The following is a 26,660-nucleotide window of genomic DNA, read 5'->3' on the forward strand; positions in this document are numbered from 1 at the left end:
AGACATAGATCTGAAGGAGAAGGAAATTTTCTCCAGATACCTGGACATGTTTTCACAGATTTTATGAACGCGTATATCGCATGTACTCGGAGCTTCTTAGTGGAGTCGAGGATGGAACACCTGCTTCTAAAATTGTGAGAAGTGTAAATGAATTCGACGGAAATGAGTTTACTTTTTTGTAGGTTCGTAAACTGAATTCCAAATACTGGAAAATAACGAACAAAATCTAATGGAATACTGGAAGCTTCTGAAATGTCATTTAAATAAAGAAAGATCCAATAATTTTAAAATATTAGGAAAAAAAGTACATAAGTCAAAACATTATTTATATAAGTGTTAAATGAAACCACAAAGAAAAGTTATTTTGTTATATTTAAATTTGAATAAAGCAAGAAATTGACTACCGATGCTTATACAAATTATTTTGATTTTTCGCGACTAAGTACAGTTTAACTAATGTAATATAAGTGTGTTTGAATCTCTCCAAGTGAATGGAAATTCATTTTGGTTAATGTTTACACAGTCTTAGTGTTGCCATCGTCTTTTATCCCAATTATTTAAGTTTAAAAATATCTTCGGACCAAAAACTGTTAACAATAGATCAATTTAATTGAGAGAATTTAATGTTTTTATCTAGGATCAGGTAATTTTTTTAATTAACAATTTTTAGTTTGTGCTTAGTATGAGGTGTGTACTTGCATATTTTTAATTAACTACATTAGATTTTACGCATGTGTTTCAAACGTTTCTAAGGTGCACGACTCAAATGTTACTAATTTAAATAGCAAAAACATTGTGATTTTTAATCCACGTAAAGCAAATACATGCTTAGAATATCAGAATTTGCTTCAGAATATATCATTTAGTATTGTTAGTAATTTATCGGAAGTATTTCTATTTATGAGGTGCACTTATATATTTTTAATAGGCTACGTTAGATCCAACGGATGTGATTCAAAGGTTACAAATTTAAATAGAAAAAAATTCGTTATTTTCAATCCATGTAAGACAAATATATGCGTTGAGTATTGAAATTTGTTTCAAGATATTCCATTTAGTATTGTTAGAAATTTTATGGAGCTTTATTTTTTGAAAAATATAATTTATTCTTGCAATTTAAAATCATAACAAATGTCTTATTTCAAGTAAAAATTTGTTTTTATAATATTTCAGCATTCCCTTTTATTCCTAATATAGTAATTTATACATTACAACTGTTGTACTAAGACGATATAAATTATACTTGTGGTGTAGAATAACAATTTATTTTGTAAAGAGACCATTTATGCAGTACGTCCGAATTTCAGCAAGTTAAACGTATCTTATTAGAATTTGCATTTGAACTGAATCATTATAAACGTACGCGAATGAAGCTGCATTTATAAATATGTAACAATAGATAACACGCAACCGAGAATATTGCTCCATATGTCCTTAGAAATGTGGATTCCATTTTAAGGAAATTAGTTCTTAAGTGTTCTAAACTTAAACCAGCTTCCTGCTCAGTAGATCCATCTTCAATAATGGCTTTACTTGTCAATCTCCAGGGAATAATAGATAGCTCGACACCGAAAAGTCGCGGGGAGGAGCATTAATGGCCAGCCGCCTAATACCAGCTCGAGAAATTGATCTCTCTTTCCATAAAAGAGAAATGAGCAATAACTATGACATCAGTGCCCCTCTGATGAAAACAAATCGCTTGTTTTGGAAAAGTTAAAAAGCGGTCTCTGATATTTTTGGCCACAATAAAAGCGCTCGCGATGAGCTGATGTCCTCTCCTATAAATGCGATGGAAGTTGAAAACATTTTGTTCGAAAATATTGAGCAGTTGGCCTTGAAAGGAATAATAAATATTTTAAGAATAAGCTTGATCACTAAACTTTATGAACCGCAATTTAGACTTCAAAGAAATGAAAAGATGATAGGAAATAAATTGTTCTATTTACTCCTTAAAAGTCACTTTATGTTGTCTAAAGAATTCAGAATGTTATTAGTTATTGTTATCTGCACTAAAAAAAACTTTAAAAAAAAAACGGTATAAAGTATCGGTGATTTGGGTGCATCATCGATTAAATTCATTTTATCGAGAAATAAATTTTTACTATAAAGTATTTTACCGAAATTTTTGCAGTAATATTTAATTAATTAGAGTGAATCGTTAGCTTTAAGGTAATTATTACTGTAAAAATTACATTATAACAGTTGATATTTCTTGTAACATGTACCAGTATAAAACTGATTTTACGGTAAAAAATACCCACACCTTCAATACCTATCTAAGAGAATTTATATTGGTAAATATTCCAAATCTTTTTTTGAGATAAATTTATCTGACAAGGTATCTTACGTTACCAGCTTAATCAACTGCACAAACTCTTCCTTTCTCCGTGGCCTCACTACATATGTCATAGCTTTTTAATAATAAGACATCTTAAAAACTAAATAAAAGAAAATCAAAGGAAACTGTAGTTGATTTTGCACTTTAACTAAAACAAAACATCAAAAATTATGCTGTTACTAAGGGCACTTGGACAAGCAAAGCTAGCCAGTCATTGGCCTTTTAAGAATTAAGTCAAGAAGGTGAGTGTTTTATTTGGAAAGAGAACACCGTAAGGGGGAAAGTGTATCTTGGCCACAGATAATCCCACAGATAAGTAGGCAGTATCAATAAATCATGTAGCCACTTCCTCAATTTTGACATAGATCTGAGGGAGAAGGAAATTTTCTATAGATACCAGGACATGTTTTCACAGATTTTACGAACGCGTATATCGCATGTACTCGGAGGTTCTTAGTGAAGTCGAGGATGGAACACCTGCCTCTAAAATTGTGAGAAATGTAAAGGAATTAGTCGGAAATGAGTTTACTTTCTTGAAGGTTCGCAAACTGAATTCCAAATAAAGGATATATTTCTGCTGAACCAACAAGAATTCCCGTTAAACCATCGTAGAAATCTATTGTTGCAGGATTGTGGACCATCACCAATTTCCATCATAGTATCTTAGAAATCAAATGGTGGAAAGGCCATAAGCAACCATCTTCCTAACGTAGGAGTTATGATGACTGATATATGATGGCTCAACAGGTAAAAACCAAATTGTTTGCTGGTATATTTCTAAGAACCAACAAGAATTTATATTAAATCATTATGGACTGTTGGTCCATGTGAATCAAACTTCTCTAGATAGTTAACCATTATAGTATTAAAGTACCATTTTCCACTATGGAAGTTTGTTGGCTTATCAAAAAGAATAAATGCATAATGGAAAATATTGGATGATGGTGACCATCAAATGATGTTTTGATGGTGATCATAAATTGCACTTAAACCAACATAAACCATCAAAAATTTTTGTTGGGACAATCAATCATTTTAACATGGGAAGTCTTAATGAACGTAAATAAAATTGCAATTATTAAGAAATGTCCTTTTTAATCTATAAAAAATAGTATTGAAATTCTAAGGATACAAAAATTAAACTACTCTCTATATAGTTCATAAATAAATATCAATTCAATTTTCCATATTTTATTGAAAAAAAATAAACTATACAACTTTTTTTAAAATGAATATTTCCTTATCTTACATTATCTTTTGATAAACAAGTGACATAACACCAGAAAATCATTTTTCGTAACCAATTCTAAGTAATATACAATAGTCTTTGAGAAGATAGATAGAATTGCAATCTATAAAAATTAAAACATTTAGTTTCATGAAATAAAGACAATAAAAACTAATAAACCTGCATTTTGCACCAAACTATAAAATAAAACTAATGCAATATTTGGTGCTTAAGTGTGAAGAATTAAACCAAAGCAGCCATTTTTAAGTCCATATTTTAGTCGACACGTTGTCTCTTCAAAAACAAATTAATAAAGTGACATAAGAAGAAGCAATTTTTCATACCCGATACTACACTGTAAGAAATTCTGGATAAAATTACCGTAAGTACCGGCATCACCCGTAAAATCTATTTTACCGTGTAGTGACTTTTTACTGTAAAATATTATACCCTTAGATTTTACAGCAATATTTATTTAATTAGAGTGATTTTACGGTAATGTTTACTGTAAAAATTACGTTACATCAGATTTTTCGTTCCGTAACATGCTTCAACAAAAATAAATTTTACCGTAATTTGGTGCGGAGTTTTTTATAGTGTAATAGTATGCAATGGTGTTTATGGAGATAAATATAATTGCTATCTTAAAATATCTTTATTTCATTAAAAAAATTAGGTCACTAATGGTGCCCAGATAAAACTACATTTTACACCAAGTTATATCCCTTAGGAAAATTTGCCATACGTTTGCCATAAAAAATGCCATAGGATATTCCTATGGAGTTTTGCCTATGGTAAAATTTTGACAATCAATCAAAAGTGTATGGCAAAATTTTGCCATAGGCAAAACCCAATAGGAATATCCTATGGTATTTTTTTATATGGCACATATTTGCCATACATGTATGGCTATATTTTGCCATACGTATATGGCAAAAGTGTATGGCAAAGTTTTACCATAGGCAAAACTCCATAGGAATATCCTATGGCATTTTTTATGGCAGACCTATGGCAAATTTTCCTAAGGGAAATCACACATTATTCATTCATAAATAAACGAATAAAGAGACATGAGACATGGAAGCCATTTTTCACACACGAAACCTGATAATATGCAATAGTCTTTGAGAAGATGACCATAATTGCAATCTTAAAAAATAAAATCTTTGTTTTATTAATAAAAAAATCACTCCGCTAATGATACGCATTTAAAACTACATTTTGCACTAGTTTATAAAATGAAATGCTCGGTTCTTAAGCGACGAAAAATTAAACCAGTCTTTTTAAGTCAATATTTTAATTCACACATTACCCTTTCATACACAAGTTAATCAAGTGACATGAGACCGGAAAGCCATTTTTCGTACCTAATTCGCAATATTATGCCGCTGTTGTTTTCCCCTAACAAACTTGTGGCTGTGTGAAGGTATAGGGTTACGTTAAAGGGTGGATGAAACTTCTTTTAATCGTTCTTAATGTAATTACGAAGGATAAAGGAAGCCTGAAAGTGAAAAGTCTAAAGGGACATTGTAAAGGTGCAGAGGGAAATGGGGAAAAGACGAAGCCCTGTCAGTTCTTCGAAGTTAGTTCCTCAGTTCAAAAATCGATTATTAAAGCCTTGTGTCCCCGCTGTGCGAATGACAGTTCTCGTTATGTGATCTGTGCCTGTAGGGCTGGATTTTAAATTAATACTGAAAGATAATAAGTGGTGGAGCTGTTTGGATCGATTCTGATTAAAGAAAAATATAAAACCTGAAAGCACTAAAAGCTTGTTGTTTAATGTTTATGCATAATTAGATGTATTTAGAAACAATTTTGTAAAAATTAATCTTTTGCGAAAAGGAAATAGCTCCAAGAGTTCGCTATTGCATGAAAATTTCAGTTTTAATATAAGCAGGAAGTCGAGTTTCAGGGTACATATTGAATTCTAAAATATTTATATGCAAAGAAAACATGAATTTTTAAATGTATGCATTCATAGATTGAAAATATATGGCGCATAGAATTTCGTTACTACGGGAATGCATATTATAATAGTGAAGGTATACAGAAGTATTACACGAATATAATTAATACACTTGAAAAAAATTCTGGTAAAATTAGTTTACTATATGGTAATGACATTTCTGAAGAATAAACAACAAAATTCTGGTAATAAATTAAAAATATATTGTATTTGTAAACCTTTCATTTGATAGTTTATCCGTTTATATATTAATGATGCACCAGAAATTCTGGTTTTTAAACCTATAGTTCTTATTAATCACATTTAGTTAAAAATACAAAACTGAAAATTGAACTTAACCAATTAAATGTTTTTTATGCCTGCTCTATGAAATAATGATAAAATTACAAAATTTTGCCACATTTACTAAACTTTATCACATATTATAATACTATATTTTATGGTTAATTTAACCAAAATAATTACAAATGCATTTCGTTAAAAATTACCTTGCAGTTTGTTGCTACCATGTTTGTTGTTTGTTGTTCGACGGAAACGCGATAAATTTAGCCATATTTCGGTAGTTTTGACCATTGCTATGCAGAAAAGATTGCAGGTTAAAATTTGACTATTTTACGTCTGTGGGAATCAGGGATATTTATGGGATTATTATCAGAATCCTACGGTTTCGATCTAGCTAGTATTTTCATTCACTTTCTCAATCCCTTTTTACGTAAAAGTTTTTAACGTAAAAACGCGATTATTACAAGATCCTAATTTAAACGTATACTGTAATGACTATGTAAAAATATTTCAATACTTAAAATAATAAAAGAAGTAATGAGTTTTATAACATGAAAAATACCAGAGTCTAAAAAAGTTCTGATATATTTTCACAAAAATTATTTTTAGCATTGAAAATTAAATCAAGGATTTTGATTACTTGAAATTATACAGAAATTCCGGCATATATAGAAAAATTTTAATGCGGCATGAAAAAGAAAATGTTCTTCGAATAAAAATAATATATTTTAAGTACACAAAGAATTTCACTGTTTTATATCACATTGGGTTGAATAAATGTTTACAAATATTTCAAACAAATATTTGCAATGAGAAAAGTATTTTTGTATTTTGGCTATTTTTCTTTTTCACAAATATTCAATTTTCAATCAACTTATTAATTGTTTTTTGATGAAAATATCGAGAAAATTTTACTTTAATAGTTTTGAGATTAATTTTATCAAATATATGATGGAAATAAATCTCTTTTGTTAATAAAAATGTTATTGAAATTGAAATACTTTTTATAAAAAGGACCTGCTAACAGGGATTTATTTATTTATTAAGGTTCCGTAAAATCACATCCCGTTAGGCTTAAGATAAAAATAAATTAAAAAACTATTTTTTTAACTTGTTTATTTTAAAATTGCTTCCATAATAAAATGCAATAAGATTATGTCTATATATTGCAATTTGAACTTTAGTACATTTCAGCTTTTGTTTTTATTACAGATTGATTTTTTATAAACTTGTTTTATCATTTTCTAATGAGATAATATCGTAAATCGTTATCTGGACAGTTTCAATTTGTTATCTAATTTTAAATTAATAAGAAAAAAAAATTAGATTCCTACCACACTAAAAAATTTTCATAAAAGAATACAGAAAAGGGAAAGACCGCGTCGAAAATGTTTTCCTTCCGAAATTAGTTCCTTATGCTTATTTTATTAAAATTTGAAACTTTGTTTATTAGTGAGACATGAAATGCATCGATGTAAGATTTTTGTTAACAATCGTATTTTTATAATAATTTAATCACTTATTAAAACAATACATTATAACCCTTTTGTTGTTAAGAAATATCAATAACGAATTGTTTTTCTTTTTAAAGTTAAGTATAAATAATTAGGTCTAGAAAAATTCAATCTTTCACTTGAAATTTCATTTGGAATGTTTATAAAGAAATTAAGGAAGTTGAAATTTATTTAGAAGAAGGCAAGCGATTATTTACGTATACTCTAGATTTTAACTGTTTTACTGCAATGAGGAAAAAGCATGGCAAAAACTACCAGAATATGGTAAAATTATTTATATTTCTGGATCTATAGGAGCACCAAAAAGCGAGGTAGTGTTTACCGAATGCTTTATTAACAATTTTTGTTGAATTAACTGTATAATATATTTTCTTAAACTTGACAAAATTAGTAATTATTGCAAAAATTTGGTAATTTTATCATGCAAGACTTAAAAACCATTTATTCTGAAGAAAATACTTTTCAGATTTGTATTTTTATTAAATATATTATAATAACAGCTATAATTTTGAAAATCAGACTTTTTGGTAAACTGTTAACTTCTTTTAAAATAAAAACTTCCTTTAAAATAAAATTCTAAACACTTCTATTTGTTACATAAAGCATATAATTAAAAACGTATGAGACCATTCATACATATGAGACTATACAATTTATGAGATTAGGAGCGTTCATAAAATGGTGTCACAAAGTTTATTAAACATTTTTGAACCCTAAACCTCTTGTCAAAAATTGTCACACTTGACTAAGTCCTTACTTCCTTGTCACAATTCTCGATAAACATATTCTTGTAGTTTAGAAACAAAACACGTGTGATATAGTATATTTAAAATTTTATTTTTCGATTTAATAACAATTCATTAGCAATTGTGAGCATAACAATAAAGATGAGTAATTTTGATAAAATAAATGAAAAAAAAACAAACAAATCAATTAAAGGTATTTAATCGGCTTATTTTAATTTTTTTAAAATCATATAGCGGTTGTTACACTTACTATTATTCCCTCAATCCCATCGTATTTCATTAATGAAAGGGATCTTTCATCTTTTCATCAAAGGGCCAACAACTTTCTTATTAACCTAAATGACACTTACATATAACGGAGGGACCCACAATAAAAAGTGGATACTCAAATATCACGAAACTTTCTTTATTTTTGATGAAACCGTTTATTGGTATATATGGTCCTAGTAAACATTTCGTCAAGGAGAGCAAAATAACCATCGTCATTTCTTCGAGAAAATGGAATTTGTTAAAATTAGAGAACTTTTTCGTCATCCTATGTTTTTGCGGGAAAAAAAGAATATTGAAGCACCTTTTGTATCTAGTTTTTATAATAATCACTTTATCGTGGGCACCATACAGGTGGATAATTATCTCTTCAACAACACAAAAAAGAGAGATAGAACAGGGAGATAAACTACATTCATACCCGAAGCTGGATTCGAACTGGGGATCCTCCTGGTCCGAGGCCAGCTACTTGATCACCATATAGGCCGCTTGACTTATTTCATCCTTTTATTTTCGATCGTCTAAACTTCTGATATCGCTATTCAAGATAAAAATTTCTCTCAATGCTTTACAATGAGGCTTCAAGTTGAGAATATAATTTTGCCATGTATTTGAGAGTTCACGTTTCGTCAGAAATCACACGATTTCGTGAAGAAATGATTTTCTAAATTGACGAAAAACTGCTCAAGGATTGTTGATTCATCAAAAGTGAGAGTTTTATTTCTGAGAGTGGCAGTTGCATAAAATAAGCTTTAAAAGTTAAATTGTACAAAAATTTAAAAAAAAAATCATTGTGTATTTCACAACGGATATATCACATTACTCAACCTCATTCTAAAGGAATTTAAGTTGCGGTATTTGTTTAAATAAGGGATTAATTCTCTCACTTCATGCTGAAATGATACTTCAGCTGTCGAAAGGAAATCTGGATATCACAAAACAACATTATCACCTCAAAATCTGATAAGGAGACACTGAATAAGTGTAATCTGTCTTGACACCTTGGGAGTAAGATTGCGCTATCATCACTTCAAACTTGACATTTTCGTGTGGGCAGCTGTCATCACGCCCGCTAACCTGTTCAAGAGATAAATTTCTCACTCCCCTCCTCTAATATCTTAGACACATCTTAAAGTCCACTGCTTATCGCCTCCTTGTAATAGGTATCACTAGTAGTTTTGGTATATGCTATAGTAGTTTTGGTAGTATGATAATTGTTTGTTTTTGGAAATTTATAAAAAAAAAATTAAAATGGTGATAATTCTCAAGATAAATGGAAAAAATCTTTTTTATCGAAAGAAAGATTACATAATTGAAATTCTGGTATTATAATAAAATAAAATTCATTCAGACAAAAACTAAATTCGTTCAGGACGTTTTAAGAAATCGGAAATAATCATAAAGAACGGTAAAAAAATAACAGAAATAGCAGAGAATAAAATATATCGCTAAAATTGCTTATAATAAGTATTATTGGATTAATTTTATTAAACAAATATGAAAATTAATGTAACGTGAAAAATTTTAAACATTTTTGAAGAATATTATTTTTAAATAATTTATTTTACATTTATACAAAAATTTAGATACTATTAAAATTCCGTAAAAAATATTACACCTCATTGGAATATTTTTACAGGATTTATGTTATGTCATCATTATTAAGATCAAATTGGACTACGATGTTCTATGAAACTGCATTAAACTTGAAATAACTACAGTTTTTTTAACGTTAAAACGAATGCATTAATAAATTACGAACTTATTAGTATTATTTAAATTATATTGTAATTATAAACAATTAAAGATACCTTAATGCTTAAGATTTTTCTTTTAAAAAAAGTTTCTTCCATTTAAGAATTCCATTAATTAACTTATTTCCTCTTCTTTTTTATTTGATTTCGTGATTTTTTCTTTCGTAAAGAAACTTGCAACCTTTTGATTCTGAAGAATCAAGCGTTCCAGAAGACAAAAATAAAAAGCTATAAACTCTTAATCAGCTCCCACGATTATATCCTGAAAAAGGACAGCTTTCTAATATTGCATCAATGTAGTTAAAGAAAAATACATTAATATAATAGTGTGCGGAGCACTCAAAAACATTGAAACGAAAAAAAGAGCACATTAGACAAAAAATATATACGAAACAAAACATATCAAACAAAAAAACAGAAAAAACAGAACAAAACACAAAACGAAATTTAGAAAGAGAGTAGCGAATTCAAATGAACTTGCTCGTACCGGAATCTTTCAAGTATGATTTAAAATATTTTCGTAATAAGACTGCCAGATTATAAAATATCAGAAACTAAGCGTGGAAAGAGTTCGAAGCTTAAATAAGGGAATATATTTCGGCACGTTCTTACTGCTGCACTGAAGCTCGTTTGATTTGTTAGTTATCTTGGATTGGCCCAAAAATGTATGTGCGCAAAGTAATAATATTATATAGGACAATTTAAAATTTATAATCAATATGGTTGATATTTACAGTTTTAATGCTTTTATAGAATTAAAATTTATTTAAAAAAAAGAGGAGAGAAATATGATTTAACCGTTTTGGACAGATTTTTAGCCACGGATTCGCCCTAATTGGATTTGCACATGGTAAAAATATAAATTGACAAAGAATACAATAGTTGGGTGTCCATTGTTTTTTTAATCAAATTTTGAAAGATGTTGTCTATTTGCTTTTCGGAAAAATAAACATTACTACTGTATAATCCTTTTTGCATATAATCGTGTGAGTTGATGAAGAGATAATATCTTTTCATTGTTTTTTCCTAAAATATGAATTAAAAAAGTTATTAAAAATTTTTAATCAAAAAATTTAAAGAAATATTTTAATTGAAAAATTAATTAAAATGTAAAAAAAATTTTAAAAATATTTAAAAAAATTTTTTTTTCTCCTTTCATTAATCTTTATTATTTTCCATTTTTTCTCTATATTAACATATTTTATAAGTTTTAAATACTTGCAGATTGTGTGCAGCAAATAAAACTTATTAATTTTCTTCGATTTTCTCTTTTTCCTTTTTATCGTTTTTGCCTTTATTGTGCTATATATTTAATTTCAATTTTGTTTTGAGTGTTCTTCTCATTAATGTATTGAACTATATTTCGTTGGCTATATTGATACAATATTATTAAAGCACTCCTTTTTGCAGACATAATTAATAATAAATAATTTGCTTGAAATATTTTTTTATAATTTGTTATAACATTAACATAACATTTTAATTTAATTTGTTTTACATATTTTATTTTAATAATTTTTTTCTTCTCTTTTTGTTAATCTTTTTCATTTTCCATGTTTTTAACTTCCATGTTTTTAGACAAAATATGTTTCATTAAGTTATGTATGAAAGGAAATCTTTGATGTTATTTCTTCAAAAAAATTTTTGAGAGACTTTATTTCCATTAGTTTTTAAAATTATGGAAATAATAATAAATATATTGCAGATGATTACTTACTTTTTAGAAATTATATCTGATGTTTAATAAGGAAAAGCAGCATTTTGAACAAATTGAAAAAATGGGAAGGATGTAATGTTGAATAAAAAAAAGAGTATACATATTGAAAATGAAAGTCAAATATTTAGAAATGTCCATGTTATTTCAATTTAAACTATTGAGATATTTGATGCTTATCTTAACTTGTTTACTCGTGGATATAAAATATTTTAAGATTACTCTTACGTTTCTTCAGGAAAATCAATTCTATGACATTTTTGCAGAGATAAAAATAATTAAAACTTTTTATCATTCTATACTTTTTTTAAACGGAAGGTTTAACTCGAAAATAACAATAAATAAAATGTATGAAATAGATGTTACATTTAAAGTCAAATAAATAGGTGTATTTTGTTTACTACTTGTCAAAAAATGTTTTGAAAGGAAAAATATGCCTTTAAAAATATCTTTTTCAGATTATGCTTTCGATAATAAAATATAATACATTAATAAAATAATAAAATATAACTAATTTTAATTTATATATATATATATATATATATATATACACTTTTCTGTTCAGATACTTTTTTACATATGAAGACTACATGTGATATTGCTTATATCCAATTTAATATGTCAAGTTTTTTTGATAGATTTGTTTTCAAGACATACGTTTTCAGATCTTATAAATATTTAAAAAGAGAATTAAATTCACATATGCTTACGAATCTTACGTCTGTAACAGTTACTAAGAAATAAAATGACTTCGCTTTTTGTCGATTAAAGTGCAAGAGACTGCAGTTTTGCATTTTAAGCTTTTTAATTTAGTTTTCTCAAGATTAATTTTAAAATGTTAAGTATAATATGTTTTGGTAACGTAATTCTATAGACTAAAACATTATTAACAAGTATAATTAAAAACATATATTCAAACTCATTTATAAAGGATATTTTAAAGCAAACAAACCTGTTAATGATAAAATTAGATATGTTCAGAATTGTAATTTTTTCTTCAAAGGATTTAAATTTGTTGAGTTAAAATGTAAAATATAGATTGCATAGTAAGCTATACTTAATATTAATATTTCTTTTATATGCACTGTAAAAAAATTGTGAACCAAATTACGATATAATGTAGCGGCTATTAGGGGCATGATCCGCAAATTCCTTTTTTACCATAAAATATTATATGACAATTTTTACAATAGTATTTATTTAATTTGAAAAAATCAGTGATTTTACGATAATAAATACTGTAAAAATTTTCAGTAACATATTTTTTATTCTGTAACCTGAATGGATATTACATTAAAAAGTAGTGACTTGAGTGCCGCTACTTTTTACCGGAATTTCATCCTGAATTTCTTACCGTGCAGACATTCTAATTAAATAAAGATATTTATTACAAAAAATTATAAAAATTATTTGAATCTGCTTATTTTTTCAATTCTCATTTAATTTTTCAGGAAATAGTTTTGTATTTTAAATGTTTTTGTAAAATTTAATTCCGTTGTTAATAATAAATATATATTTTTAAGAAAGTTATATTATGAGTTATTAAGAAAAACGTAAAATTCTTTTTTCAGAATAAATAATACATATAAACAAGTGCATGTTTTTGCCACCCAAAAAGTTGAAAACAATCTCATTCTCCCGGAACTTCTTCCCGAGCTGAAGAAAGCTAAATAAACTCGACATAAGTACAGCATAAGCCTCATCAAAAACTCTCTGTAGTGTTTAAGAGATCGTTGTAAGGAATCTGCAGATTTCGCCAATCGATTCATACTCAATACAATGATAAGGTCATCATTTGGAACAACGTTACTTGCCTCCAGGACAAAGTTCCCGTCGAATATCGACGAACGGGACACGGTGTAAGCCATGGTCGAATATACCTAACATGTAATAAGTCTGTGTCACGCCAAGTCTGTGGGGGTGGGGCCCAATGCAGTGCAAAGGGCAATCGATACAGTCAGGCTCCTGAAGGTATCGATTATTTAGCTCAGCCCAAGGAGGTGGGTGGGTTTGTTAAGCTATGGCGTCTCTGTTTCCCTTTTGGGGTGGGTCCTCAGGCCTCTTCTTAAACAGAAGCAAACGCTCCACGAGGCATTACTTGCATGTTGATAAGATTTAATGAATAAGGTGGGATGTTTGAAGTTATTCAAGAATATGTGTTGAGAAATTATTATCCAAACTATGATTCTACTCGTAGAATTCGAATCATGTCAAACTTAGCCCCTGTAATTTAAGTCATTCTTATAAAGAATCAATAAATGCATAATTATTCAAAAAAAAAAATTTAAAAACAAAAAGCATACCAGGAATTACATTGTTGTAAATTGTTGATAATCTTGGTTAACTGATGTTCATTTAATCTGGTTAGTGTAATTACTAAATAATGGTTAAATTGTGGTTTAAATGTTTTTCGTGTTAATGACACTACCACTGCTTGTAGGAATAAAAGTTTATATATTTTTAATAAAGGACAGAGTTTTGATAATTTTATAAAGCAAATAAGCACATGTATCGGGTTGGAGGGAATGTTCTGTCGTATTTTAAAGAAAATATTTGAATTCATTTATAAAAATATGCGTTTAATATTAATCAATTTTATATGCTTCGTTATTTGTCACAACCTGTTGCCATCTTTCACGTAACCTGTGAATTCCTGTTTTGTAGAAGTTCTCGTCCTTAGAATTGAAATAGTCAGCAACTGCCTTAGAAACACTTACAAAAGACTTGAATTTTTTACCCGTTAGATAATTTTGCAGAGATCTGAACAGATAACAATCTGATGGTGCAATGTCAGGTGTGTACGGTGGGGGACTAAGGATTTCCCATCCTAACGCATTCAGTTTTTGAAGTGTCACCATTACAGTATGCGGGTGAGCATTATCGTGGTGGAACACTATTCCTTTTCTAGACGCTAATGTTGGCCTTTTTTCTTTGATAGCTGCTTTTATTTTATCTAGCTGATTGCAGTACAGAACCGCGTTGATGGTTTTCCCCCGTTTCTGCAACTCGTAGTACACTGGACCTTTCCTGTCCCACCACAAACAAAGCAGTACTTTTCGCTGATGGATACTTGGTTTTGGAACTGTTGCTGACGATGTTCCTGGTTTGCAGTAGGATTTTTTTCTCTTAATATTCTCGTAAAGATTCCACTTTTCATCTCCAGCAACCAGCCTGTCCAAAAACGGCTCCACATTGTCTCTAATCAGATGTGATGAACACATTCTTTCACGATCAGATAAATTCTTTTCCGTTATTTCATGTGGAACCCAAACACTTTGCTTTAACACAAACCCAAGAGATTTAATGTGATCTCCAACAGTTGTATGATGAATGCCAAACTCTTCTGCAATTTGTCGACTTGTTAAATGTGGATTATTTTCCAACATGGAATGCAAAACATCCCTATTGATTGACGACAGAACTTTCCCTCCAACCCAATAGTTAACTTAAGTATGTTATTTCTGTAAGTTGACAAAAGTAATGACTTTCAAAAATATGTATTATTTTGAATACAAATAGACAAATGGAAATTTTCAAATGGATCGTTTTGAATAGATTTTTGTTTCAATAGTTTTTTCTTTTAATTGAAATTAATTTTAAATAGCTTTGTGCAACATAAAAATTTGCATTTTTTTTTTACTTAAAAATACATTGAAATTAAATTTTAACGTTATTTTTGTGCAATATAAATTCAGAGTAAGCGTATAATTTAAATGTGGGAAAATCAATTCATGCAATATTAAACTGATTTTTAAATTGCATTTTAATTGTTTTATCTTTCATTTCCTAACATAAATATTATTGTCATCACGTAACAAATTCTTTTTTGAATGTATTTTTCATTACTCTGTACAAAAAGTTAATACAAGATAAATCTTGCTATATCGTTTCAGTTACAAACTAAAAAAAAAAAAAAGAAAAAAAAAAGAAAAAAGAAAGAAAAAGAAAAAAAAACTACTAGATAACTTAATAAAAAAGGCTTGCATTACTTTTTACAGCGATTTAATATTTAGAAAATAGTATAGTAATAGTATCAAAATTAATACATCAATGAATAAAATTAATTGAAAAAATCACTAGTTTTAATGAAAATATATTCAAATCGTTGCAACAATTTATTCATTAATTACTTTAAAGTTTTTAAAAAAATATCATATGTTTCTAATTCCACTTGCCAAGATCAACAAGGTGCTCGGTGAAACCAAGCGAATTTATGGCAGAGTGTGCGTTTTATTTTTTCAGTGGTGCCATCTATGGTCACGAATACAACTTTAGCCGCACACACGTCACAGCCTGTTTAGAGGGTGGACCCCAACCAGTGAACTATCAATCTCCAATTCAGTACCCCCAGAGGTATTGATTTGTTCTGGGAACATGGTGAACTTTGTGACCTGACAGATTTAACGTGTACCAGTCAACATTTACTAAGCGGGGAGTTTTAAACCAGTGGTGATAGAACTCCCGATCCTCTTGGATATGGCTTACTAACCAGGCTATCCCGGCGATAATAATCTAAAACTCAGTGGCGCGACAGCTCATAGAGGGCCAAGGCCTACTGTGCCCATCTCAGTTTTCTTGACCTTGGGCTCTGGGGTGCAGGAGCAGATGTTCCGGTCAGGTGGTCAGCCGAGCGCGGAACCCCCAGTGTTTAGTTCCCAAGCATGCTTGGTACTCATTCATCGACCCACTGAAGGGATGAAAGGCTGAGTCAATCTTGCCCGGTCCGAGGATCGAACCAGGGACCTGTTGCACGACAGCGCGAAGCGCTACCGCTCAGCCACCGGGCATCAATATCTAGTGCAAATATCCTGACCTTATCTTATTAATAATACGTAGATATTCGTCCGTAGAGAACAGTCATTTACTATATATTTTTTTAATTCATTTAAATTACAGAATGTAATTTTTTAATGCAACACACAACGTTGAAAATACTAACCGAATTTTATTATTTATATTCAGAAATTTCATTGCTTAATCGTAATAAAGTCACTTCGCTAATTTTTAACACAATATAAACGGTTTGCAGTTCAAATCGAAAATACTTGTAACCGCTTTGAATATTTTAGAAATCATTTGAAAGCCCTAGTGATGCAACTAATTCGCGTGGAAACACCAAACTAATAAATTATTCAAACACAGAAGACTTACAACAATAAATATTCGATATAAGCGCCGTAAGATGAAATTTTAAGCGAGAAAACACCATTTTATTCACAGATTTAGAATCGTTGAATGTTTGAGAAGAACTAAATCTATTATTAAAAATTAATATACCTTCAGTTGGTTTTTATTTGTTGTTGTAATATCTTTGTGCAAACATTGCCAGAGAAATTAATTTGTGTGTTTATAAAATAGTTTTATGTTGCGAATGAGATACGACTTATGTTATTGTTGTATTGCAATACAAACAAGAATTAAGGAAACAAAGGAAAATTCATTTACATAGTTATAATAGAAAATTAAACAATAATGCTGTAGGCTTTAAATTAATATCGTAGCACGATTAATAATTAAAACATGCTATTTGATGTCTAATTCATGAAAATATACCATTAAATAGATTCTTTACTTTTACTTATGTCGATAAAATTTAAAAAAAAAATCGTTGTTTTTGATATTTAAAAGTAATTTTAGAAACTTTTGATTTTAATTAATTTCATTTTGAAACTTTTAACAATATTTTTGGAAATCTTATAGTTTATTTCACATTTAATTTTTACAATTATTTTATTAAATTATTGTTAAATTTTTGTCAGAAACACTGAAAATATCAACCCAAAAACAATATCAAATTTGAGTTTTATAATTATGATATAAGTATTATCGAGCAACGAAGACCAAGTGACTAAAGCATTGTCAAGAAAGGGCTGTCAAATCTGTGGAAGGCGATTAAAGATAAACTTCAAATTGATGGGTACCAGCTTGTCTAGGCAGTAAAGGCGGGCCAATACGTGGTCCATATTGTCACTATTGTGAAATTGGTCAAGAAATCTCAGAGCTTTAACTATTTCGTGACCGGCCCTTGTAGGGATGTTTTTAATTTGTGCTGGCATTTAGTTCGATTTAAAGTAGTTTGAGTTAAAACCAAGATATTCACAGGGGATCCTTACCAATTCATGTTGCCAAATGTTATAATATTTGTTATAGAATAAGATTTTATTAATTATATGATTTACGGTTTGATATGATATTTTTGGTTTGGTTTTATGTTATATTTTGCTTTTAAGTTTGAGCTTTACTCAAATGTGCTCTTAAAAAAAGTACATAGCTTAAGCTTTTGGAGAAATTCAAATTCAAAGTGCAAGATAAGAAAATGAATAAAGCCAATTAAAAAATACCTATAGAACTTGCTTTTTTTTCTTTAATTGCAGTAATAACTATTTTTTTTACATGACCTAACTGACGATTGATGATAAGTCATAAAATTGATTATTCACAATTATTCAAATGATTATTCATGAAAAAAACTAAATTTCCCATTTTGCGTACGATTTCAAAAGTATTACAAATTTGAGTTCCTTGTTATCTGACGCATTTAGATATCAAGACGATCAGTTTCAGTAACGTATATGTTTCGAACTATGACTATACTTTCAGAAAGCGTATTTCAAGCTATAAGCGCGTTTTTTGGGCATATTTTAAACTATATCCTTTTATTCATACGTGCATAGTAAAGAACATGTTTTAATCGCGTCTTCTGAGATAAAACTTTTTTCTTGAATATTCGTTTTCAGATAAGTCGTGAGCAATGTATTTATCCTTGATTGTTCTTAATCGAAGTAAGAATTTCTCATTTTATTGAATAAAAGACAGAGTTCAAAAAATTATATTGAATATTCTAGTTAGATATCCCATGAGTTTGAAAAATTCATGAGTGCTAAAAAATATGTTTCATTAAAAAAAAAAAAAAAAAAAGGCTTGCATTTTTAATTCCTAATATATACATATTTTTTATAGTTAAGAAACTGTAAGAAAGAGCTGTAAGAAATTTCTCGAAAGAAAATGTTAAATAGCAATTTATTTAATTGTTATTTTACCGCGTATTCAAACAAAACAACTATTCAAATTGTTAATTGTGAGAAAAACTTTTCAAGAACTACTTTTTTTTTACCTCATACGGTTAAATAACCAAAATTTTATCGCACCAACTAGACCGACCAAATGAAACCACTTAGTTGCAGAAGAGAACATATTATAACCAAGAGGGTTAATTTATTAATCTCATGATCGACAGAACTGGGGTTCGAGCTGAACGGGTACCAGAGTTGACATCACATTATTTTCCCCATTCCCTTCAATAGATGAAGAGTTTCCAGTGTCCGGCACTCCCTAATTTGTGACCCTGGGCTGCTAAAATATGATACTTTTATTCACGCCTAGATGGCAGCACCATAAAGCTGCTAAACTATCTCCAATGTCCAGTTTAATTTCGTTTTTTATGGGTTTTAAAACTCGCTAGTTTTAAATAGTTAAAAAACAGTATAGTTTTGTAATCTTGGTTTTTTTTACAATACAAACTGTAAACTGTTTCCAAGCCGCAAATGTTAAAAAATGATCTTAATCCAATTAACCGAAAACTTTACCGTTAATTGAATGGACAGAATGCTATCAGTTATTTTAGTTTATTTATATTAGTGTTATGTTTTATTTGTATCTTTAAAGCTTATTTTGATGGAGATTTGAAACTTGCCATAATAGCGGACTTTCTATAATATGTCATGCTTGTAACAGTGATCATTATCTAAAATTATCGAAGCTGGTGATTAGTTGGTTCGTGAAGTTCCATTGTTCGATTAATCAATTGATATAGATATTCCAAACGACTGACAGTTGTTTAAAAGTAGCTATTTGAAAAGAACGTAGAAATAACTTTTTAAACTATTTGACTCTTTATTTTTTAAAGTATTTTAAAATTCCCAAATTTTGTCTTTAAAATGTTTTAAATTTTTGCTCTATTTACATGAAAATATTATCTCATTCAATATTCAAATTGTGATTATCGTTTAGAAATATTTCATTTTTATAAAGTACTTATTTCTACACTGGGAAGAAAGTGAGGTCAAAGCTACCAGAATATTGTAACATTTACCGTGTTTCTCGCTCTATGGGAACACTGAAAATCTCTGTAATGTTCACAGAAGCGCCTTTGTAAAGATTTTGGTAAAATTAACAATAAAATTGGTTTTATAATACAAGATAAAATGTTTCAAACTTGGTAAAATTTGGTAATTTTATGATGGTGCATGAAGTACGGCATAAAATCATTCATTTAGTTAACCTTAAGTTTCAGTTTTGTACTTTTTGCTAAATGCTTGGTAATAAGAAATATTATTTTGAAAACCGGAATTTCCCTCTAAACTGTTACAAAATGAATTATAAAATTAGATAATGGATGGTTAAATACCGTATATTTTGGTTTTATTTTTCAAAATTATGCTTTTTTCTTACCATGCACTGTAAAAAAGGATACTCAAACTTCATGAAACTTTCTTTGTTTTTAACGAAACAGTTTTTTGGCATATGTTCCTAGCAAACATTTCGTCAAAATGGCAAAAGGGTTCATTTCTTTGGGGAAACTAATTCCAGCAAAATTATAGAAATATTTTGCATTCAATAATTCCAGTTTTCTCAAATTAAGAATTATTTTTTTAGATTTAAAATGGTGAGGTAGCTACGAGGTGTTGAGCAGATCCGCCTTATGGAGTCCTTTCAGTTTCGTTCATCTAGTTAACTATCTTCCACAATGCACTGCGTTGAGGTTCCAAGTTGAGGAAACATTTTCGTCATGCATTTGAGAGTTACAGTTGAGTCACAAATCGCGGGATTTGAGACGAAAGGATTCTCATAATTAACGAAATACAGTTCAAGGATCACTGAAACGTCAAAAATGAAAATTTTATTTTTGTGTTATTAGAGTGTACAACTTTATCAAAATTCTATTCGTGTATTTTTAAATAAAGGCCAAAATATACATGCAATAAGCATGCTAACTTTTACGCATTACAATGACATTCAAATAAAACTTTATAATAAATTCTCTTCCACTTCCAAACTAACTTCTGAAAACTGGCTTCTGTGAAGAAAAATCAATTCAGATTTCATTTCCGAAATAATATACTTTGAATTAGAAATATTTTTAGAAACCCTATTTCATCGGATATCTGTAACTGATTAGTAATATATAGTTCTTATTTCTTAACATTTAGTAAACAATACAAATCTGAAAAGTAAATTTAGCCAAATAAATGGGTTTTTTAAGCCCATGCTCTAAGGCATCAGGATAAAACTACCAAATTATACCATATTTAATAAATTTTCTCACATGTTGTTCAACCATATTTATACGAAAACTATTACCAAAGTGCTTTGGTGAAAACTAACCAAATTTCTGGTGTTCCCATGCAGCTAGAAACATGACAAATTTGACACCATATTTTATTAGTTTTGACTATATTTATTTCTCAGTGTCTGTAATTTAAAAAATAAAAGCATAAATATTAGCTTTAACTACCAGATAAAATATTGTGCAAAGAAAAAAACAAAGCAATCATAATTTGAATGAATAAAACTTACATTTGTTTTCATAAGAGAACATTGTAAATAGATAGAGTTTTATTTGTAGAAAACAAATCATGAGCAAAACGATGACATTAAAATAAAAATTTATAAAATATTCCTTTCGACTTTCATACTAACTTCTGAAAGTTGCTTTCTTTGAAAGAAGTTCAGATAGTTTCATTTAAAAAATAATATCCTTTGAATAAGTTAGAAATATTTTTGGAAATCCTATTCCATCGGATTTCCGTTACCGATTCGCAATTTAATCGTCTTTTTGAGTCACGATGTACCAATTCCTGAAAAAAGGCAAGAAAAGATACTCTAGAAGGGATTAGTTTCTATTTTTAATGAATTCAACCGAAATGGATTTCGAATCCATACGATTTCATGTCTGCTGGGTCCATTTATTGTGAATTCTTCAATCACAATAGCTTCTTTTAGCATTGCTGAATGGCTTAAATTCTTAAATGTTTGAAATCCCAGATGAATTTTTGTTATGGCACATAAAGTGATGGAGATCAGAAAATGTGCTTGAAAATCGTTTAAAAATGCAGGGTTTTGTAGTAAAATACACATAAATCTTAGCATATTTATATCTAAAATTGAATATATGAAATGTTAAATGTGACATTTGTGTTCATAGATTAATTCGATGTTTACTTAGATGAATATTTTAATAAAATAAACATATGAAATATGTAAACTACTATTAACGTATTAGGAGAATTCGTCTGATATTATGTTATATCAGCGTATATAGTATTTTTTATTCTGGCTCAACTTTTAAAATTAATTAAAAATCACTTTCACTTAAAAAAAAATCAACCTATAACTATAGGCTAAAACTGGATCATAATGTTTCAAAACAATTGCCCTATACGCCCTTTTAAAAGGAATTTCATTTGCAAAAAAATATAACGCAGTTATAAAATTGCTTTTTTTTATTCTCTTTATAGAATGAGCATATAATTCAATCTACCAAAACACTTTTGTAATATAAAGGTTTGTAATTGATTTCAGAATTATATTTAGTCTGTTGAAGTCAAAATACTGCACGGAGAAAAGTACTCTAGTGAAATTACCGTACTATGTTTTTACCAGGTAATGGAATTTTTGATAAAAAGAACAAAAGACATGCCAAGCATGCAAAATTCCTTTTGCCAAACACGCAAAATTCCTTAACAGTTTTGGAGACTTAATGAGAAGGGTACTTTTGAAACAAAAATGTAAAATACAGATTAATTTTGAGATTTTTTGCACTTAAAATTATATTTATAAAAATGGTAATAATTATAGCAGCTTGTGCAAATTTTTATTTTAATTTAACATTTGTTTGTTATTAGTTTTAACACTTTCATTGTAGATAGAAATTATAATGAACATAATTAACCTTTATAATTTTGGTAAAATATGCGGGGAGAAAAAAAAATTCTGGTCAAGTTACCATATTTTGTGGTGATGATATTTCGCCTGAAAAAAACTATAATTCTGGTAATAAGAGCCAAAAAATATGATATTTAAAACATTCATTTAGTAATTTTAACCTTTCATAATATAACTGTTTTCTGGAAAATCACGTTTTTCAAAATTATTGTTCTTTTTACCACACTTCTAGTAAAAATTTCAAAGCTTGGAAGTGAAATTAAACAGATAAATGGGTTTTATGTCATTTTCTACGATATCGTGATAAAATTACTAAATTACCACACTTATAAACTTAATCATACTTCATGAAATAGAATTGTTTTTGCTTATTTCACCAAAATTATTACTAAAGTTCTTCCGTAAAAATTACCAAGCTTTTTGCCGATCCCATAGAGCTAGAAACGCGATAAATTTTACAATATTGCAGTAATTTTAACCATAGTTTTCTTTTTGGTGAACGGTTATAATCCAATATGATCCAAAAATACAACCAAATATGATCCTAGCAAAATCAAAGTGAAATTAAGATTTAAAAGAAAAAATTAGTAAAAAATACAAAACTGAAATTGTATTTTTTACTCCATGCTCAAAGGTATCATGCTAAAACTACGAAATTTTACCACAATTACCAAATATTATCACATACTCTTAAGCTATATTTTGTTGCTAATTTTACCGAAATCATTTTACCATATAATGGTAGATCTGATTTAATTTCCGGTAGATTACCATACTCCGGTAGTTTTGATCATACTTTTTCGCTCAGTGAGTAAAATGTGATGTGATTAGAAATAATAGCTAGATAATTTTCATAAATATATAAAAATATATTTATAGGATTGGATTCCTTGAAAGATTTTTCACATTTATCTTAAAAATTTATAATAAATAATGTAAAATGTGATGTGATTATAAGTAATAGCTATGTAATTTTTATAAATATATAAAAATATATTTATAGGATTGGATTCCTTGAAAGATTTTTCACATTTATCTTATAAATTAATATTAAACAATGTAAAATGTGATGTGATTATAAATAATAGCTATGTATTTTTTATAAATATATAAAAATATATTTATAGGATTGGATTCCTTAAAAAATTTTTGGCATTTATCTTATAAATTAATATTAAATAATGTATAATGGAAAATAGTTTACATGTAACTAACTCCACAGCAAAATGTAATAAATTTTTGGGGAAAATCTAACAAAACTGTAACTTATAACAATAAAAGAAAATGATATCAAAGTTACGTTACTTAGGTAACCATTTAAAAAGAAACTCAAAGCTGAATCAGGGCTCAAAATTGTAGAATATAAAGCATTAACATAATGAAAAAGGATCAAAAACAATAAATTGTATGATTTATTTAATGCTGCATAAAAGACTCAGGAAACCTCACGAATTTTTCTTAAAATTTTCGTGAGGTTTCCACAAACTTCCTTCAATAGAGCTTCGACATTATTACAAATAACAAAGTTACTTCCTCATTTAATCAGATTTTCACATTAACACGAGTTTTCTTCCGTTTCTTCTTTGACGAGCAAACACACTATAATCCAATCAAACTAAATGAAATTGAGTCAAGATAATCTACTTTTTCGTAAAAAAACTTTTGTGTGTTTAGAAGAGTATACTATACTAGTTAAAATTTTAAATTTAATTTTACCTCAGATTCACATAAAGGCTGTTCTCCGTGAAAAAATTTGGTATGAATAACAAAAGTTAATTTTATTTTTTCATTTTTTTTTCAGTAAAATATTTTATTTATATAATTTCAAACACGTAAAGTTTTAGAAAAATATTTATTAAGATCATTTTTCCTGTTTTAGAAATGATATAAATAAATACACTTGATCTGATTTGAAGTGTAATTAAAATAACAGTTTTGATTTAAACTTTTGTACTTTAAGTATCAAACATAAATTTTATGTAAAACATAAATTTTTCTGATAATTTTTGTGACTCGTATTTTTTACTTATTAATTAATTCCTATTATTTTTAATTCTACAATGGATGTAAACCTAATCCGTAAAGTATAGTTTCTGTTTTATACCCAGATAGCAGTGTAAAGTTGATTTTAATGTCTGCAAAATCCCTTATCACAAAGTCCGACAAAGTTTATAAATGATTTGCATGCAGGTGTGAAACAACCTTAAATTTAACTACGCTAGTTTACACGCTATGTGGTTTACATAATGCTTGCATAAACAACCCTTTTATATCGAGATTGAAAATGACTTTACAAAATAATCCTAAATAAACCTTTTAAAATTGAATCAACCAAGATCGCAAATCAAGAGTAGAAAGCGTTTTGAAAGCGAGGGTAAACTTACCTTCTCAAGGTTTATTTTAGATTTCATGACCAACACTGAAATAAGGTTTATTTGCGCAGGCTTTTATATACTTTTTTTAATACTTTAAAAGTTAATGTTGGCCTAATCATGAAGTTTCAATAGAAACAATATGTTTGTGGGCAAAGCTAGAAATTAAATAACGAGCCAAAAGCAAGGTTTACAATAAAAGCTATAAAAAGAGATTGAGATATATATTGAGATCCTATTGAGATTATTAAAATCTATAACCAAGATAGATTAAATATATAGAATTAGGGTAAAAATTTAAAATTTGATTGATTTTGAAACTGTAATGAAATTTTAAAACACGCAATACATATCCGTGTCAAGCTTAAAACTGAATGAAAGTCCACAAATTTATATCCTGAATTTTTATTGACAAATTTCAATTAGGAAATGAAACAATAGTGATTTTTTTACAAATGTCATGTTGCTCACAGTACAAAATGTCCTTATATACAAATTAAGCTATTCCTTGGTATCTTTAATAAACTGAAATAGAATAAAAAATAAAGTAAACATAAAAGAACTAAAACAACACAGACAAATAAAACAAAAATTTACAAACTAGAAATGAAATCTATAAGAAAGAACAAAGGCTAAAAATGAAAGTAAAAATAGATAATTGTCAAAAATTAGCAAAATATAAAAATAAATGCTTCAATTTGTAAAAGATATACTTAAAGATAAAAATACAAAGAAAACAAGGAAAGAAAGAAAAAGAAAAAAAAAATTCTTGAATGAGAAGGAGAACGACTACCAAAAAAAGAAAAAAAAGGAAAAAAAAACAAGAAAAAAAAACAAATTTAGTTTAAAATTTCTCTTGAAAATTTAAAAAATAAATCATGAAAACAAAATAACAAAAAGATATAATCTCTCAATATGTATTAATACAATTGTAATTTAACTTTTGCTCAGGCTATATCAACACGTTATTAGAAAGCACGGATTTAACCGTGTGAGCTGGCGACGAGATTATATCTTTTTGTTATATGTTTCCTGGCTATATCCTATATATATATATATATATATATATATATATATATATATATATATATATATATATATATATATATATATATATATATATATATATATATATATATATATATATATATATATCTGTGTGTGTGATGACTCTATAATGACTGTATGCTTTATACGTTGTTTTGACCCCGTCGTAATGATAAAACAAATATAAAAAAGAATACTCGAACATCTACAATATAATTGTTTAAGTTTGAATTGAGGAGGAAAATAACGTGATACAAATAAATAGTAATGAGTCTTAACAATCTTCACATTTACCATGATATGGAAGGTTAACGTTCGAGACTTAACAATAGAATATTTGTACGCAGCTGCAATATATCTTTTGTCAATTCACTTTTATTTAATTCTGTTTAACACGTAATCACGAAAACATGTTATGATTGTCTTTTTCCTCTTTTGTACAATATTAAACACTGCATGGTCTGAACAGTACCAGAAGCTCCGCATTT

General features: G+C 28.1%; 1 protein-coding gene across 7 annotated transcripts in view; it reads right to left on the minus strand.

Annotated features, from left to right (window-relative positions):
- The window catches only part of LOC107450046 (octopamine receptor beta-2R), a 180,052-nt gene that overhangs the window by 34,340 nt on the left and 119,052 nt on the right, over positions 1-26,660 (minus strand). For 5 of the 7 annotated variants that reach the window (XR_015431380.1, XM_043042876.3, XM_071177559.2 and 2 more), the window contains one exon: positions 25,515-25,650. The exons of the other annotated variants lie outside the window; for them this stretch is intronic. The gene's annotated coding sequence lies outside the window, so the exon portion shown is untranslated. Of the gene's footprint in view, positions 1-25,514; positions 25,651-26,660 lie in introns of those variants that run through there. 7 annotated transcript variants of the gene reach the window in all.

Source organism: Parasteatoda tepidariorum, chromosome 2 (assembly GCF_982258835.1).
Source record: "Parasteatoda tepidariorum strain Cologne lab strain chromosome 2, Ptep-v5.0, whole genome shotgun sequence".
Taxonomy (NCBI): Eukaryota; Metazoa; Arthropoda; class Arachnida; order Araneae; family Theridiidae; genus Parasteatoda; species Parasteatoda tepidariorum.